The 16562-nt window shown below is 38.5% G+C and overlaps 1 protein-coding gene and 1 long non-coding RNA gene across 11 annotated transcripts in view; one reads left to right on the top strand and one right to left on the bottom strand.

Moving 5' to 3' along the window:
* pros (prospero) overlaps positions 1-16562 on the bottom strand; it is a 174002-nt gene that overhangs the window by 103798 nt on the left and 53642 nt on the right. The window lies entirely within an intron of this gene.
* LOC136346526 (uncharacterized) overlaps positions 1-16562 on the top strand; it is a 159838-nt gene that overhangs the window by 111685 nt on the left and 31591 nt on the right. The window contains exons 3-4 of one of the 2 annotated variants that reach the window (XR_010733314.1): positions 4807-4877; positions 8659-8781. This is a non-coding gene — a long non-coding RNA (uncharacterized lncRNA). Of the gene's footprint in view, positions 1-4806; positions 4878-8658; positions 8782-16562 lie in introns of those variants that run through there. The other variant, XR_010733315.1, reaches the window with a different exon arrangement.

The raw sequence follows: 16562 nt of genomic DNA, 5'->3' as shown, positions 1-16562 counted from the left end.
GCGGACTTTCCTACGATATCTACACCCTGTAGAAATTATAATTTTCTAATCGAACCGAAGTTCCATATGGGTCAAGTAAAAAATGGAAATGTTTAAAAACGTCAAACTAAAGGAAAAAAATGGTAATGGGTCGTGTCGCCCTTTGAATTTCTTTCGAACACGTGATGCCGTCCCAATGGGTTTTGAAGAAAATTCCAAACGAAATAGTTGCGTGAAAAAGGGGAGCCACCACTAACATTTCGACCTCAATTTGTAAGTTCCGCTGTTGGTCACAGAGTAATGCATGTACGACATTTAACTTTTATATTATATCTCAAAAATTAAACGTATAAAACCGAGAGATCTTCCTCCTCGGTGAAAATAATCACGCCCAGTACATCTCACAGACCATCCGTCATGCAAAAAGGAAAAAAACTAAGACACAAGTGGGTGACGTTAGATTGCATATAAAGATTTTCCGGTCTATCAAAGATTGGAAAAATCGAATCAAACCGCCCCGTGCATAAAATAATGTCCAACCAATTCAACGATTTCCAGTCAGTTTTCTCAATCAAAGGAAAAAAACGTAATTGCCCATGCCCATATAGTCCCATGCCAAACCCGAAACTGTGAATTTGTCATGGTCCCGGGCAATATATCTTATCGGGTCGAATAGAGACGATATTCGCTTACCATCCTCATCATTAGTAGCCATTACCCCCTTCTCCTTGTGCTTAGTTTGCATTTACAAGTTTCAGAGTGAGATCCCTTTCGCGCCCCTCGCATCCCCCCCCGCCCTTCGCCGGAGCCCCGGGGGTTGCTTTCCCCCGCAGAAAGGTTCATATACATAGAGGTGTACACTCAGCACCGTCGTATATATTCAAACTTATGACTAGTCGACCCTTTCGGCTCGGTCTATAGAAAGTTTCCTCACTCTCCCATATGTTCCGGGTACAGTCCGGGAGGAAAGATAAGACGCAAATGGAAATTAATTATTTCGTGGTGCTCTGGAATATTCTAGACAGAACTATTTGTTAGTGTTCGTCTTTGACGTTAAAATATTTCAGTAGTAATGGATAACGTATATACTCGTATTTTCTTGTCCAATAATTCCGTTTTATATTTACTGGCCGTGAAGGCTGTAATGCATGTTATTATTAATACATATAGTTTCCAATTCGCTTCCATTATATAACTTTTGACTGGAGTCATTAAAATACGTGGTCGACGACTAAGTTCATTTGTGTCATTGTCGGGTTAGTTTTCCCATTGTTCTTCATTGACTTTAATTTGAAGGGGTAATGTTTAGACAATGGCCTCGCGTCTATAGGGTACTTTTTAATGGATTTAATTGTCTTTGTTGAAATAAGATTTAAAAAGCTCTTTACAGCATTTTGTACGTAAGCGCAGCCTCTCCAGGAGGTATGATTCTACCGCATTCCTAATGCATTTTAGACGGGGGTCTAACAGCCCAATGGGCGAAACAGCTTATGTAACACGGACGCGCGCAGAGTTAGTGTATCGCACCATCAGATGCCTTGAAAACGTCGAAATATATATATATATATATATATATATATATACATACATATGTATAAATCAGCACTCTGCGGACTTTCGCACGACCATTTGTAAAATCGAATCGTCTAGCCTCAAAATTTGTTCCTGAGGTACAAAATGTCATACGAACAATTAAAAAATTAACAACCTAGCGACGTATAAACATAAACAAAATTTGAAATTGAACCGAGGCGGCATTCAGGAGCAGAGTCAACAGTTGTGCAGCGCTAACGGAAAAACTGGCGCGCTTCATATTGCACACACCAAACAGTTGCACAACTGTTACCACCGCCAAATGCACTACTGCGTTCACATGAATGGTTACGCTCAAAATGGTGTTTTCTCCCATCAATTAAAACAATCACAGTTCCAATTTGGACACCGCATCATCTCGTGAATGTAAGGACTAATTGGGTCACTTCGTTTGGACCATGGAAAAACTTATTTGCATTAAACATTATTCTATTCATGTGGAAAGTAAAAGTGGTGTGACCTGAGGATCAGTTTTCCAGCGTCCAGTTAACTGTTAGTTGGTAACTAGCAAGTAGGTGAAGTAATTAAAACTGAAGTTAAAGCTTAATCAACAGTTGAGGTGAAGAAGGCTTTATGTGGTGTGCCTTCGCAATACATGTTTTACTGTAAATTAGCTCACGTGCAGGTTTTGTAGGACATTGAAGAATACCCCAGGTATTGCACGTGTATTTTTGTATTGTGATTATTATTATTTTTTTGTGGCATAATATTTAATAGTCTAAATTTGAGAATTGTATCGCGGGCAGAAAGGCCAGTTTGGTCGTTGGCCTACTTTCGAGGAAATAAAAATTGTTTAAATATATAATATATATAATGGCTAATTCGATTATTCAAGTGATAATATACAGTGTGTCATAAACGTGCGGACCACGGATAATTGCAAACCGAACGATTTTTTTCAAAATATCATCTTTGATCAATACGGCGCCGAGATCGTCCATGTAAATCGACACTCTCGGAAATCTCGGTCTCGAAGAGATTTTTTTTTCCCATCTGTGATAAATGTGGTAAATCAGAAACTGCCCACCAACTGGTTTGCAATATTCGATTTATTGAACCAATTTGGAGACAGCGCAACTCTGAAACGGATCAATGAATATTTTTCAGAGAAGCGAATTTGGGTAGTTCCATCCTCAAGCTAACATACAGGGATAATTGAAAATGCGGTGTGTGCCTCGTGCGAAACAATACAGGGTTGGCAAAAAGACGATGTAATTTTGCTTGAGCTTCATAGTTTCATTTCTAAGAGCACAGAGCCTCGATACACTGTGTAAACGAATATACTAGAATCAAAAATGGCATCTCTGCAAATAATAAAAATAAACTACTCGTATTACTGTACGTTTAAAAAAACCTCGCCTTGAATAAAGAATGTTTTGGCAAAAACTCAAATATTTCCTTCGAGTCAAACGTGTTCTCGCTCAGTTGCTGTTGTCCAGGAATCTGTCCATGGCCTTCACATTCTTTTTTTTTCTGTCGGCAAAAAATGGTTGAAATATGTTTTGTCGATTTGTTCAGTGAAAACCAACAATGGCTTCTTGTAGAAATTCAAATAATAAGAGAATCGTGGGGCTTTTCGAAAATTGGTTGGTATACCGGGGGCAAACAAAAAATTAGCACTTTTGATAAATTGTGATTTATCAAAAGGGTGAGCAGGTAGGTGATGAGGCAATATTCAGCAAGTTTTGGTTTTGATTTAAGAAGCATACCATGACCTTTGAAAGACAAAGATTGATGTTAATTTTAGCAAATCGCAAAAATAACATATAACACTTTACAGGAGCCAAAGTTTTTGGTTCCGTAAGGATTTATGGAAATAATAATCTGCGTCAGATTGATCCCTATCAACTGATGTCCGACCGTTCGTATGACCTAGCTATCATTGGAGATTGATTGGTTCGGTTCAAAAGTACCTGACAAGGACAACCCGATTTACATCGTTCTTTCTGAAAAGGGCCATTATGTTACAGTGACGCTTCAAATTTAAAATTCCTAGATGGTTGGTGCGATAAATTTTAGAGTCGGATGTGCACCCACCATAGAATATTCGTAAAGGGCTCAGACGAATAAAAGAAAATAAATCATTTTAAAAAATCATTTTTAGCATGTTGTTTTTAGTCAGGCTCCAACCAGGTAGTCCGTATAAATGAGCGATGATAGGCAAAAACGAAAAGTCTTATTTTAAAACAAACTGCAACGTATTGCAGAGGACCAATTATATCAATTATTTCTCACTCACCGTTTCAACATAACCTAGAAAGTATGAAAATATCTTAATGCAATTTCGTTTTTATTGAATATTTATTGGTTGTTTTCTTATTGTATTAAATTTCACACCCCACGATTTCATTTGGATTCCAACCATGGAACTAATTTAAGCGACCTCTCCGAAGAACTAAAACACCCCGACCAAAATGCGGCCACCCCGTATACCGACATTTTCCATTTCAATTTCCCTATGACGCAGCATTTTTATATTCTTAAAAGCCGACATTACGTATTTCAAACAAACCACCCCCGAAGCGCAAAAACTAAGAAACCTAATTAAAAACAAAATTAAATTTTAATTTCCACCAGTTTTCCACAGGGACGGCGAAGAGAAGCGGGGCTATTTAAGGAAATTTATTGTGGCGCTGTACCTCTGCGACGGGGTGCATTTTTCTTGAAAAGTGCGCCCCCTGTAGAGCGCTCGGATCGTTAGTTCGCAAGTTCCGAATAGTGCGCGTGCGCCGTTCATTTTTTCGAAACTCGTTGAGGGTTGTTTAACTAACGCCGAGGCGACGGAGGGTTGCGAAGTGGAGTCGATGGCCGCGCTGCTCTTCACCATCATGGACCTTTATTAAGAGAAGGAGAGGCGGGAAGGTTGTCTTAGATGAAAAATTGACTCACTTTTAAAATCGAAGGAAAAAAAATAAAAATTCGTTTTTCTTACAATTGATTCTGACTGAGTAGCGCTGATAAAGGAAAGGACGATCACGGACGCGGCGACAGAGATAGCTGAGCCATTAAGTCCCATCCCTTTTCCATTAATTTCCTTCCAATTACTGATTTTATCGACTATAAGACGGCAAAGGCAAAACTGACTTCCTAATTAATGTGTCACGATAATCACGCCTCAAAGATAATGCAAGAATTAAATCTTTATTATATATATGTTTTTATATATTTTTATATACTTTTCCATATATTCTTATATATTTTTTTATACATTTTTAACGTTTGTTTCCTTTCCAGATCGCAGACGAGCAAACCTCTTCTTACCTGCATTTAAACAGAATACTGCCTGCACCCACTTATGAGTCAAGGTATGCATTTTGCACAATTATTATATTATTGTCCATATTTAAAGTAGTTTTACATTTTAGTTAAATTTAGTTGTGAGTTTAATTATATTATTAATATTAATTGTATCAGAAATGTTTAATTTTCTAGCAAATAATAATGAGCACCAAAATAAAGTTCATATTACCATTAAAGTAATCAGAAATGATTATCGAACACAAGCGATTTATCGCGATAGGTAAATGCGAAGTTATCTTTTTTACACTGTGTCCCCATTAAAACAAAACAAATTGTCAGACGTGTTTCGTTTTGACCTTTTGGTAGCGCAATCACACTCGCTGCTGAATCGTTTCCTCTATCCACCACCGTTCACGGTCAAAAGTTCGAATTGGTGAATTGGTCGAGACCTTGCTTGAAAGCTCTTTTCACTGTATTTTTTCACTCGCCCAATTTAATGATTCACTCGTTTTACAAAAATTACCAGTGGTAGCATGATAAGCGTGAAGAAAATTATCGATAACTCCTGGGAAATTTGCACCAATGCAAATTAACGTGAAAAAGAGCATTGGTGCATGTAGTGCATAAGTGCCTTTTTTCAGTTTAAGTTGCGCGAGTGTAAAGTTTTAAAAAATTGTAGATTTCTTTTGCATTTCTCTGAAATTATGTCACAGAATGACGTTGCCACGGCCACCAGAGAAATTATCGAGAGTAACAGCTTAGTTAGAGCATCAAAATTGCCGGTAATTTTTATGTGACAATATTTCTTCTAAAACTGCATGGATCTATATCTATATTTTGTGCGAGAGAGACACCGAATGCGGAGTATTCTTTTAGGAAAATATGAAAATCAACAAATTATATTTTTAAAGAAAACAGGTTTGAATGCAAAATTATATGACCATATTGAAGCACGACTGCTATTTAATGGATTATTTATCGAAAAATTGAGGTCATGCGTGTTGTTTATTCGATTTTCAGTAATTTTAATTCGACTTTCCTTTGAGGCTCTTTGCATTTTTCCGATACATCATCCGCGAGGCGAGACATCTTCAAAAAGTACCGTTAAAACGCAATTTTCGCTCTGCATCGATACACCTGGATATCTCTCAAGCACTTACCGATAGCTAGCAGGCAATTATCAGTACCTGTCGGGCAATTATCCCTGTAATTTTTCGATAATTGCAATACTCAAATGGACAGTTTAACATAGGAGGGAAATATGAGCGATAATTGCACTAGTGCAAATTGCCGCTGTAATTCCATACTGATTGATTCAAAGTAACGTTGAGAGATGAGTATTACATTATGGTAATATGAAATTTGACACACTGAACGAAATTCTTAGAAGTAAAGTGATAAGTGCAAAGAAAATAATTGATAAACCTTGTGAAGTTGGGACAAATGTAAATTAAGTTGAAAAATAGCTGGATTAGGTGCAATGCACGAGTGCCTTTTTCAGTTCAAGTTGTCCGAACGTAAAGTGATTAAAAATTAAAAATTCGTTTTCATTACACGAATTAGATTTAAGAAGGGCATTTCGTGAATCACATCAAATTTCACAGATAAATGAAACCTTCGTAGTTATTGGTGTTTGTTCAATTATTTATCCATAACATTTAGATACAAAATTACTGCAAAGGAAATTTAAAGATAGTTCAGGTGATTAAATAGCTGAAAAATCGCGGTTTGGAAACAGGAAATCGTTCTATGGAACTTCGTAAGTAATTTCTTCCTTCATTAAAAAATCGTAACTTTGATAAAAGTAAGTTTCTTATGAGTATCTGCGCACTATTTCGAACAACTAAATAAAACAAAAGAGTAATTAGTTTTCCCACAGTTTTCTGGATCCACTAAGCTGGCCCACCCAGTATACATCACCCGTTTGAAGGGATAGAAAGGGCTTTCGTCAATAGGATTCTCGGTTCGCGCTTGCAAAAATAAATTTTATGACTAACAATGCGATACTACGTAACGATATATGAATAACAACGACTTGTCATCCCCGCCACTGATCTCACCGTTAACGTGACCATTTTTTGCGATTTCCATGACGGAAACTCCGCAGTTTTTGCTTCGAAATCTTGGTATCGCTCGTCAACAATAAAATATTTCGGATCACTTTGGAGGAGATAGAAACGTGGATCTCTATGTTCTGTTATGCTTAAGTGAAGAAGCCTCAAACAGACCAGGTTCATGGTAAATAAACACGGACTTCACGCCTTTTTTGCGTGTATATATACTGTTCAAATAATTTTTGACCTGCGACGCGAGAGAGCCGAAAACCGCCTTTATAGGGCACACGCGCTTTTACGGTAGTTAGTTACCTACAGCTTTTCTACCAAAGAGGCTTACTTCACCTGATATGAAAATGACGATTCGAAGAAAGTTAGTTGTCGAAGAGTCGTGTACTGACGTTAGTAATTAAATCGATCTTCGTCCTCCTTTAAAGAAGTGATTTATCGAGCCTCTCTGCTAGAAAGGCAGGCATGGGGGTTTAGTTCCTAGAGCAGCCTTCACTATTCCAAATTAATCGGAAGAGACGTTTCAGTAAGGCGCAAAACAAATTGCTATAATAATGAAGCTACGCAAATTGCTTGTGTAAGTCCGTTCACATGAAGCGAGTTGCTGAAGACTTGCCAGACTCAGCTACTCGCATCAGTGGCTAGCTCCTATATATGCACCTTTTCTGCTGGGGTGTGCGTTAATTTCTAGAGTTTCCCGTCATTTCTTCATCGGCGAGCAGTCTCGCTCCGCTCAAAACATAATTTTATTCCTCCCTCCGTTAGCTGCCTCTATTCTTCTTCTTCCCGTGTCTTTCCTATTAAATCAATTAACATAATGGTGCAGCCTCTTTGCTCCCCAATTTTGTGTGTTTGACTAGTCAAAATCCGGTTCTCATACCTGTGAAAAATGATTCGCTCCCCAGAAAATCCTTAAACTTCTCGAGCGGTTTAATGCTCAGTTTAAATCATTTTGGCACGCGAGTGTGGCGTGCTCGCACAGCGTCGTCCCAGACGGGTGTGCATATTAACATTTTATTTCCGTTATAAACTTTAATGCGGACTCCCGAAAAAATTATCGCGCTCCACGAGGAAAAAACTAACGGAACACGTTAGATTACCTAAGAGGAATTTAAAATGTGGTCACTTAGTTCTTGAAGCGAAATCGCAGATCAATGAATAATTCAATTCGACCCATCAAACGCAAAAATTATAAATTTTGGCTTTCGCAATTAATTTAATTAAAGTAATTTAATATCTCTACAAAATTATATGTAATGATACATTCATAACAATTGTTAATTAATTTAGCTAATAGACCATATGTACATTAATGGTACTTATCCCCTAGCCCGACATCGCTCCGCACTATTTTGCTTCTAAAGTTTTAAGTGTTTCCAAAGTCCATAGCAAATCGATACGAAAAAATTTATGAGACACAGATAATACCCAATAAACTCAACCAAAATAATCATCGAAGGTGTAAAGTATCACGACCGATTTTCATTATTTATGGCCAATTAATGCCGCAATTAAATAATTTGGCCCTAATTAGAGCATGATGTAAAATAAATAAATCCGCTTTAAATAATACAAACCGAATATCACTGTAGTTTAGGTGTAAATCCATATTAGAATCCTTTATTCGTATTTTGTGCATTTCTAGCTATATTTTAGATTTATTTATTAGTGGTCGACGATGGGGATTGCCATGACGTATATTTGATTTTCTGTAGTTCCGTTTAAAGAAACAATTTTCACATTGTTCAGTTTTTAGTAATAAACGCAATTATTGTGATTCTAGGTCTACGCTGCAATTCGAGGCTTTGGGGGCGCAGGCGGGACGTCAACCACAGACGTGGCACTATGCTTTTAGCCTTCAAAAATCGCTTTTAACATGTTAATAAATTGCTTATTTATTGCTTTATAGAGTGCTTATTTATCAATCATCTCTAATTCCTTGGCACTGCATGCTCTTCTGCTTTTTTTACGCTTACCAGGTATAGTTCGAACTTCCCCTATGAATTAGGGACGAGGTCGCCACCTATGGAGCACATTCGCAGCTAAGGGTTGCCTACTTCGCACTCTAGATGGAGCTAGTAGGGGCGGAGCAGCTTAAAGACATCACGGTTTTATGCAAGGGCGATTTTCGATTTGAAAACCGGTTGTGAGGGGGTGGGAAGGCAGGAGCGGCTTCAGTTAAATTATGAAAGAAGCCCTGTTTGGGTTTCGACATATCTGGCAGGGGGGCTTATGCATGCGGTTACTTGTACAACCGGTTGTAGAATGGATTTTTGGACTCAGACTCATATAGGCGAATACACGTCCAGTACAAAACTGTCTAGCTCCGGGAATTTTCGTAGCACGGTAACAGGTGCAGGTCTACAAATAAATGGTTTGGAGAAGGAAATTTGTGTATCCGAATATCGCCCAAAATGAGAGAGATATTTGAATATACGAAGCGGATTCAGGCAAACGCACTTTTGGACCATTATGCAAGTTCAATACGTGACGAAAGAAAATGTCATAAGGTGCCAGGCAGCGTGCGATCGCAGAGAACGCGGCGAGACGGTTGTTGACCGAGATTACGACTAATAACTGCAACTTAAAAGCAGCGTAGCAAGCAGTACCGTGCGAAAACTCTTCGCTCCGCTGTAAAAGACGTGAGGTCAAAGTGGTAAGTCAGTACGCGTGCCACGCGCATGCGATCGTCGAATAGGGTTCGTATGCCACATATTTTAAGACGAATTAAGAAATAATAGTGAATTCTCCGCTTATTATTTTATCTGAGTCAAAAGATCAAATCTAAAACATGCGGCGATTTCGTGCTTAATTTTTCAAATATTTCGGAGAAAGAGAGAGAGAGAGAGGTGATAGATTAATTGACCCTACGGAGGGGCCGCTACTGTTTTCTAGTTTTTTGCCCATTTGCGACGAGTTTCCTTGCGCAACACGTAAAACTTTAAATATAACTCAATATTTTAATGACATACTACACGAGAATTTTCATAATTCTTTTTTATGTAATTTATATTTTTTGCACAGAGGTACGATGAGACTTTCGTATAATAACATAATACGAAACAGGAAGTGGGATTTGAAATATCAATTCCTATAAATAATAACGTTCATTTGCACCTAAATTTTACACAAAAATACAATGAATGTGAATTATTGTAATCTATATCTCTTTTGGTTTCCGAGATACATATATATATTGCGTGGATCTATTTTCACGATGTGAATACCACTAATTGAAGATCGTATTTTTCATTCCATTTTCAAAGGGCAAAAATCCCAGATTGCACATTCCGATCACATAAAATTTGATCGGCGGATTGAAGAACGAAAAATTTGCAGCTAGTCTCGAAAAATAGCTTCAAACGGTAGGCGGCTCACACAACTTTGGTGAGTGATATCATTGAGTTTCCGTATCACGGAAGACATAGGTCCGGTTTGATATCTGTTCGAAAGTACCCACCTCCAAGTGACGGCCTCTCAAATTATTTTTCCAGAGGTCTCGACCATCAAGTAACACCATCAGTTATCAGGATCAACATGGTCCCAATTGGTTTCTTTCACGAAAACAGGAATTTTGATTTAGCAATTAGATGAAGTTACTTACAGTGACATTATGCGACTATTCGCGGAGGAAGTACGTAAAACAGTCAACAACAAAGCCATGAATGTTTTTCGGGTTTAGATTGTTTTGATCATTTGGCATTATTGGGATCTCGTAAACTATGAGAGGCGCAAAGTGCGTGAAATTTGAGGAAACTTTGACATTTCCACGCCGACTAACTGAACTAACATTTCATATAAAGAAAATCGGTAGTAACTCATGACGAATATGTAATTTCTTGCACGTGGCGGCTTCCACTTTTTGGGTTTTGTGGCACCTTCGTGATTGTTAAGACCTTCAAATATCCGTCATTATTAACCGCCATTGCTTATTGATTTTCTTCCAAAGATTCTTCATTGCCTGTGGAGTGTCTGTGAGGGTTCGTTTTCACCATGAATTCACACCGTATTATTGAAATTTTCTATTTCACCTGTAACGTGGCTTATCTTTATATTCGTTTGCGTTGGGCTTTAGATTTTCCTTAACATTTTTATACTTGAATGAGGAGCTAAACCCCTGGCCAAATCAACCGTAAAATGCAAATTTTGACTGTAACTGTAGAAACACATAACTGGAAAGCAAAAATATATTTAAATGCGGTTTACGTCGAATTCAAGCGCCAAGTTTAGAAAGTATTATCAAACCTCAAAACATTCTCTGATACACACGCTTCAATGCAAAATTATCTGGTTATTTTGAAGCACGAATGCTATTTACTCGAATATTTCCGGAATAAAGAAAATTACCCATACATACCGTTTATGCAATTTAGAGTATGTATTTTCGGTTCGTTTTCCCTCACATTTTTTGGTAATTTATCTTGGGCATTACCCCTAAAGCGACACATCTTTACAAACTATTGCCGAAATTTCATTTTTACTTGACGTTGATATATTAATTGTTACCTGTCGCAAAAAATACGTACGTACATGTGGTCTTTCCCTGCCTGAGATTTAACGGTATACCAGGTGTCCGAAAAAGGCAGAAACCATTTTGGGAGGCCATTCCTTCAACGAAAACAAGAGGATTCTTCATTTACGCAAAAGCCACAAACGTTTCGTTATTGAGATGCAGGTTGTCAATACGTCAATTATTTTTTTAATAGATTTTCTTTCGGAAAAACTACAGTTTTTGAAATATCAAATTTAGAATCTTCGCGCGTATAGCTTGAAAATTGTTCATGAAATGTACGGGGTGGTTCTTTTTCTGGGGCGTCCCCTTTTCCACCTCAAAGTTGTTTATGGTGAGCCGCTGGTTTCTCAATGCTCCAAAAATCGAATTTTTCGGGCCACTCGGACGCCTTCCTGTTTATGATTTTTTTTCGCAACCGCAACTACGTCGGACCTATTTGTGAACGTAGCATAGAAAACTCCCCAATTTACCTTGGATATTCTCGTATTCAGAAATCGCCCAACGAACAGGTGGGCTGGACTAATCGATAAAAAAAAATTATTACATCGCCCGTTATTTTCTGATATAGCTTGAAAAGCATTAAAGTGAAAAAAAAAACGTAAGAGCCAAAAGGCTTTGTAATTGGACAAGAAATTTGAAATCAAAAACTAAGCTGCCTGTGGAGTGGTGCGAAAAGAATTAGGGTGGTTAAAAGAGACTTCAGAAACACAAAGCCGTTGTGCAGCAAAATCGTATGAGGACCTGTAGCGCCCGTGTCTCAGTAACTCAGATCGAACCTCAGTAAAGGTACCTGGCAAACCGCCCAAGCCAAAAGACTCATTTTTATTTCAAAATGTCGCTTAATCTCCGAAAGGTTTTAGTTCACTTGGTTCATTACTACGGAAGAACAGAGCAGAAGTTTAGGGTAATCACAGATTAAATTTGTCATGATCAATGACTTTCTCAAAATGCAAATGCCTTATTTGCACTTACGCTCTACGGATGGACCGTGGCAAGTTATGAAATATGGAAAATATTGACGTTAAAACCTATAGAAGATACCCCATTTTCAACTGACTAACTATAATGAAATGTACTAGCTATTATATTATGGAATTTTTGTAAAGTGAAACCCGGCCGAATACGAAACATTACACTTAAAACAACATGATATATCTCAGTCTTTCCGAGACCCCTACGGTATGGTTGCGGAGGACTGAATTCGATAGTCCAAAAAGAGAAAAAGATAGTGTCATGCGTGTCTCGTCTCTATCTGTCATCGTACTTGTTACTCTTGACAGCAAACCTTAGAAGTTATTAAATCTTTGCATGCGCGTCAATGCGTGCAGGATACTTTCAAATAGCAGATGGCAAATGACAAATGGCAAATGACAAATGATAAATGACAAGGAACACTTCGGTGCGTTTTGACTATGGAGTTTCACAAATCACTGTCCACGTACTACGAAACTGTTTTCACGTTGATGCAATTTACATTGCCCCAAATACAATAAAATAGAATAAAGAGGAGTCCCTAAATCAATCTGATAGAAACAGCAGAGAATAAATTCGAACCGATAATGACTTTTAGGCCATTTAGTTATATCCCGTGAGTCTGACATTTTTTTATAAAAATGCATAGAGGAACTTGTTAAATGATTAGCCGCAGTTTCGAGCGGAATACTAATGGACAAACCAGGGCGAGCAAAAAGGACAGACATAGGACATCCCTTTGCAGGCCTGGCAGGCGCACTTTGTTAAAGAGTTTCATTATTTATGGCCAAGCGCCGGACAATGCAAAAAATATGTCCACTGCCCTACCGGGGGCGAAATGCAATCCTGCAATATATTGCACCGAATTTATTTAAGTCGGACCGGATCGCTGTTAACAATGCCAATTGTTCAGCCCCACTGCGTGTAGGGTTTGCAATTGAAAATTTGCTATACGGGGACCCCATTCAAAGCGGGTTCTGGCCATTTCGAAAACTTTTCAGGCCCCATAATGAACACACAGCACACCAAAACAAAAACAGCCCGAATTAATGATTGTTAGTTTTTATTGTGGCGGTCGTCAATGCATGGGAATGGTCAATTATTTTTTTTTGTTCTAAATAACATCGATACAAATGCTATTTTGTTTCTGGACAAAAACCGCTAATCGTCAGTTGGATTAATTGTAATTTTATTATTACTTCCCGGGTCAAGATTTAAGAAGGCACGAGACCAAAATTGAATGGTCAAGGATCGCCCGTCCATCGGGACTAAGAAACTTACAAAATTCGTCCTTGTCACGTGCTTCACGCCCCGAGATGATCAAAGATTATGACTCTGCACATATTTCCGCACTTCCGCTCAAAGGGATCACCACATGTGTATTGACCATCAAAATGGAGGACACAATTAACAGGACCGAGGACGAGTTCATTCGGTAATGGCATCTTGGAGCGATTATAAACATGAATATTTTTCTTTCAATGTCGGTTAAGGTCGTGAACACCTGCTGAGGAAGAACCATGAAATTCGGGAGCTTTTTTCTATACTTGAGATACTCTAGTTGAACAGAAAATGTCAGCGTCAAGGGAGCTCCTAGTAGACTTATAAGTTGATAGATTGGAGTCTAAAGTATTTGTATAGAACCTACTGAATAAGTTTCAGCTAAGTCGCTGGAAAACGCTAGCAATTTCGAACGATTCCATTACTTCATATCTTATAAAATCTCCTTTACGCGTTGGAACAATGGTCGTTGTTTAGAAAACCACCTCTACGCCTATGGACTGACGGGCTAGGTGCTACGGCATTTGAATAAATCTAATAAACAAGATTCGGCTGAGTGGTTGGAAATCGCTAGAAATGTTTAATTATCGAGTCATGCGCCATGTGAAATAGTGTCCTTCATGGGTTGGAAAAAGTCAGTGTCAGAGGCACTATTTCCGTGCCCACTAGCTTAATGGTCTGGGCACTGAAATATTTGAAAAGAGACGATTGGACAAGATTCGGCCACGTCGCTGGAAATCGCTTGCGATTTTGGACGATCTTGTTTCATATCGTAACACAATGTAACGTGCGTTGGATGGTACCTACATGAGCATATGGGATATTTATAGACGGGTTTCTTGACATTACGAATCTGCTACAAACCATTCTGGAACACAAAGTGACGTACTTTTGTGACCGACGAAAATGTCTGCACTTTCTGTGAAATTTATCCATCCGGTAGTGACGTTATGGCCATGGCCGGGTATTAGACCTAAGCGATTCTAATACTGCAAAACATCTGGTTTTTCTTTGTTAATGTAACATATTCGCGTTATTTAATTGTTAAATCAAATGTAGAATATGAAAAAAAGGCGGTAGAAAAAAATATTGTCCGTCACACGAACGTATGTATGTAAACATGTCTAGCAGGGCCCTCTAAGGTTTACCTATTGCTCGCTCTCAACTCCCTTGCGACTCCCTTCAAAACATAAGTTATGGATTTTAATTGTTCCATCGAGTAAAAGATATTTTTGAAACTAGCCGGAATTGATTACATTTCAAAGGTCCTTTTTATTGGGTTTTAAATAATTTTACTTCAATTTAGCCAACCTTGAAACCCACCCAATAGCGGCGATTCCCATGGTGAATATCCAATATCGTTCGCTCTGTAATATACATGAACAGTTGTTTTCGTACTCCCTTCACACCTGATGATCTCGACTTGTACCTTCTTTGCGTCGAGCACTTTTAAAAAAGGGTTTTTGACCTAACGAAGTTCTTTGTCCAAATTACTGAACGAATCTACAGAGCCAATTTTCGATCTTATGAAAAGTGCAAAAATGCATGAAAATTACGCCGCTTTCCCTCGTCTCAAACCTCCATAAAAGCCCTAGAATTTCAAAGGCAATAAAATTGTATCCGTCCGAAAAGGCACTAAAGGCAATAGTGCAAGCAGCAGAAACGGCAGGGACGGAAGGCCCTTTGGACAATTTGTAGGGCCCATTTCGGGGAAACAAAATGGCCGTATTTGCTCGGGATGGGGACATAAAATCGTATGACCCCTTTCGGGAAAGTGCTCTGTCGGAATTCCCATTGTGGCGTCTAATTAGATCGGCCGCTTTGAAATTTGCTTTTATTAAAATTTGTATGTAGAAACATCGCTAATGGGCTTGGGCGCTTAATCTTGCTTGGCGGTTTATCTACTAAAAAGTCCCCTTTTTGTTCTGGCTTCGGTTCATTTAATGAGAGGCTTATTAAACGTCTAACTCGAAAAGCTAATTCGAACCTAAGGATAGTTCTGGGTACCGCAGTAGTTATTTATATAGAAAAGGATTGCAGGATGTGTCGTTTGTGCTCGTCCAATGGAGGTGCAATCGGCATCGATCCATTGACGCAAGTAATGTTATGGAAAAATATCGAAATTTCATGACTCACTGCATGACAAATACAAACATATAATATGGATGATACATACATACATACATCCGCGTTGAGAATAGCCATGCAAGCGCCCTAAGCCGATTCCATCTCGTTTCGCATATGGAATTTTTTTGCGAAAAGCTAGAAGATATGCGCTTTCTGTTCAATTTTTTTACCTCAGAGTAGTTTGTTGCCAGTCAAGACTGGAAAGTTGACATAAAGGATCGGCAAAGCCATTTTCCTAATCTTGTTATTTTGTTTTTCTAGTTCTTCTTTCTGCGGGTAATGGTGTGGACCTTCGAAAAATCGCGACATCTTCAAAAACACATTTAATATTTGCCCGAATGCATTGCAAAATCAAACGTAAAGTGGCTAACGTCGGTTGTAAAAAAATATTGCATGCGACGAGCCCGAAAATGTGTTTAACAGGCCTCTCTAAGCTTTCAGATTTATTGGGATAAATTTGGCTCGCCCGGTAAAACGCCATTTTGCAGTCTTGCACCGTAAGTAATTATTACAGCTCACGTGCCGTAATGGGCTACCTGGTAGTTCGCAAGTGCGCGTGGAGGGGGGGGCTTCATCGCTCTCTCGCAAAGGAAATAAAATGGAAGTACGAAGGCGCCATTCGCCAATTTGTGTAGAAAACTCCCTGGTTAGAACTGCGTTCGGATTTCGGACCTAGCATCATAATTTTTTTGGTTCAACATGCCTTCGCAATAAGAGGGTAATTTGACTAATGATATCAAGGATCAAAGGAAAAACCGGGCCTCTGAAAAGCAGTCCCTTTTTTGTGCAATTAA

This window comes from Euwallacea fornicatus, chromosome 2, assembly GCF_040115645.1.
Source record: "Euwallacea fornicatus isolate EFF26 chromosome 2, ASM4011564v1, whole genome shotgun sequence".
NCBI classification, from domain to species: Eukaryota; Metazoa; Arthropoda; class Insecta; order Coleoptera; family Curculionidae; genus Euwallacea; species Euwallacea fornicatus.
This window is presented reverse-complemented; position numbering and strand designations above follow the sequence as displayed.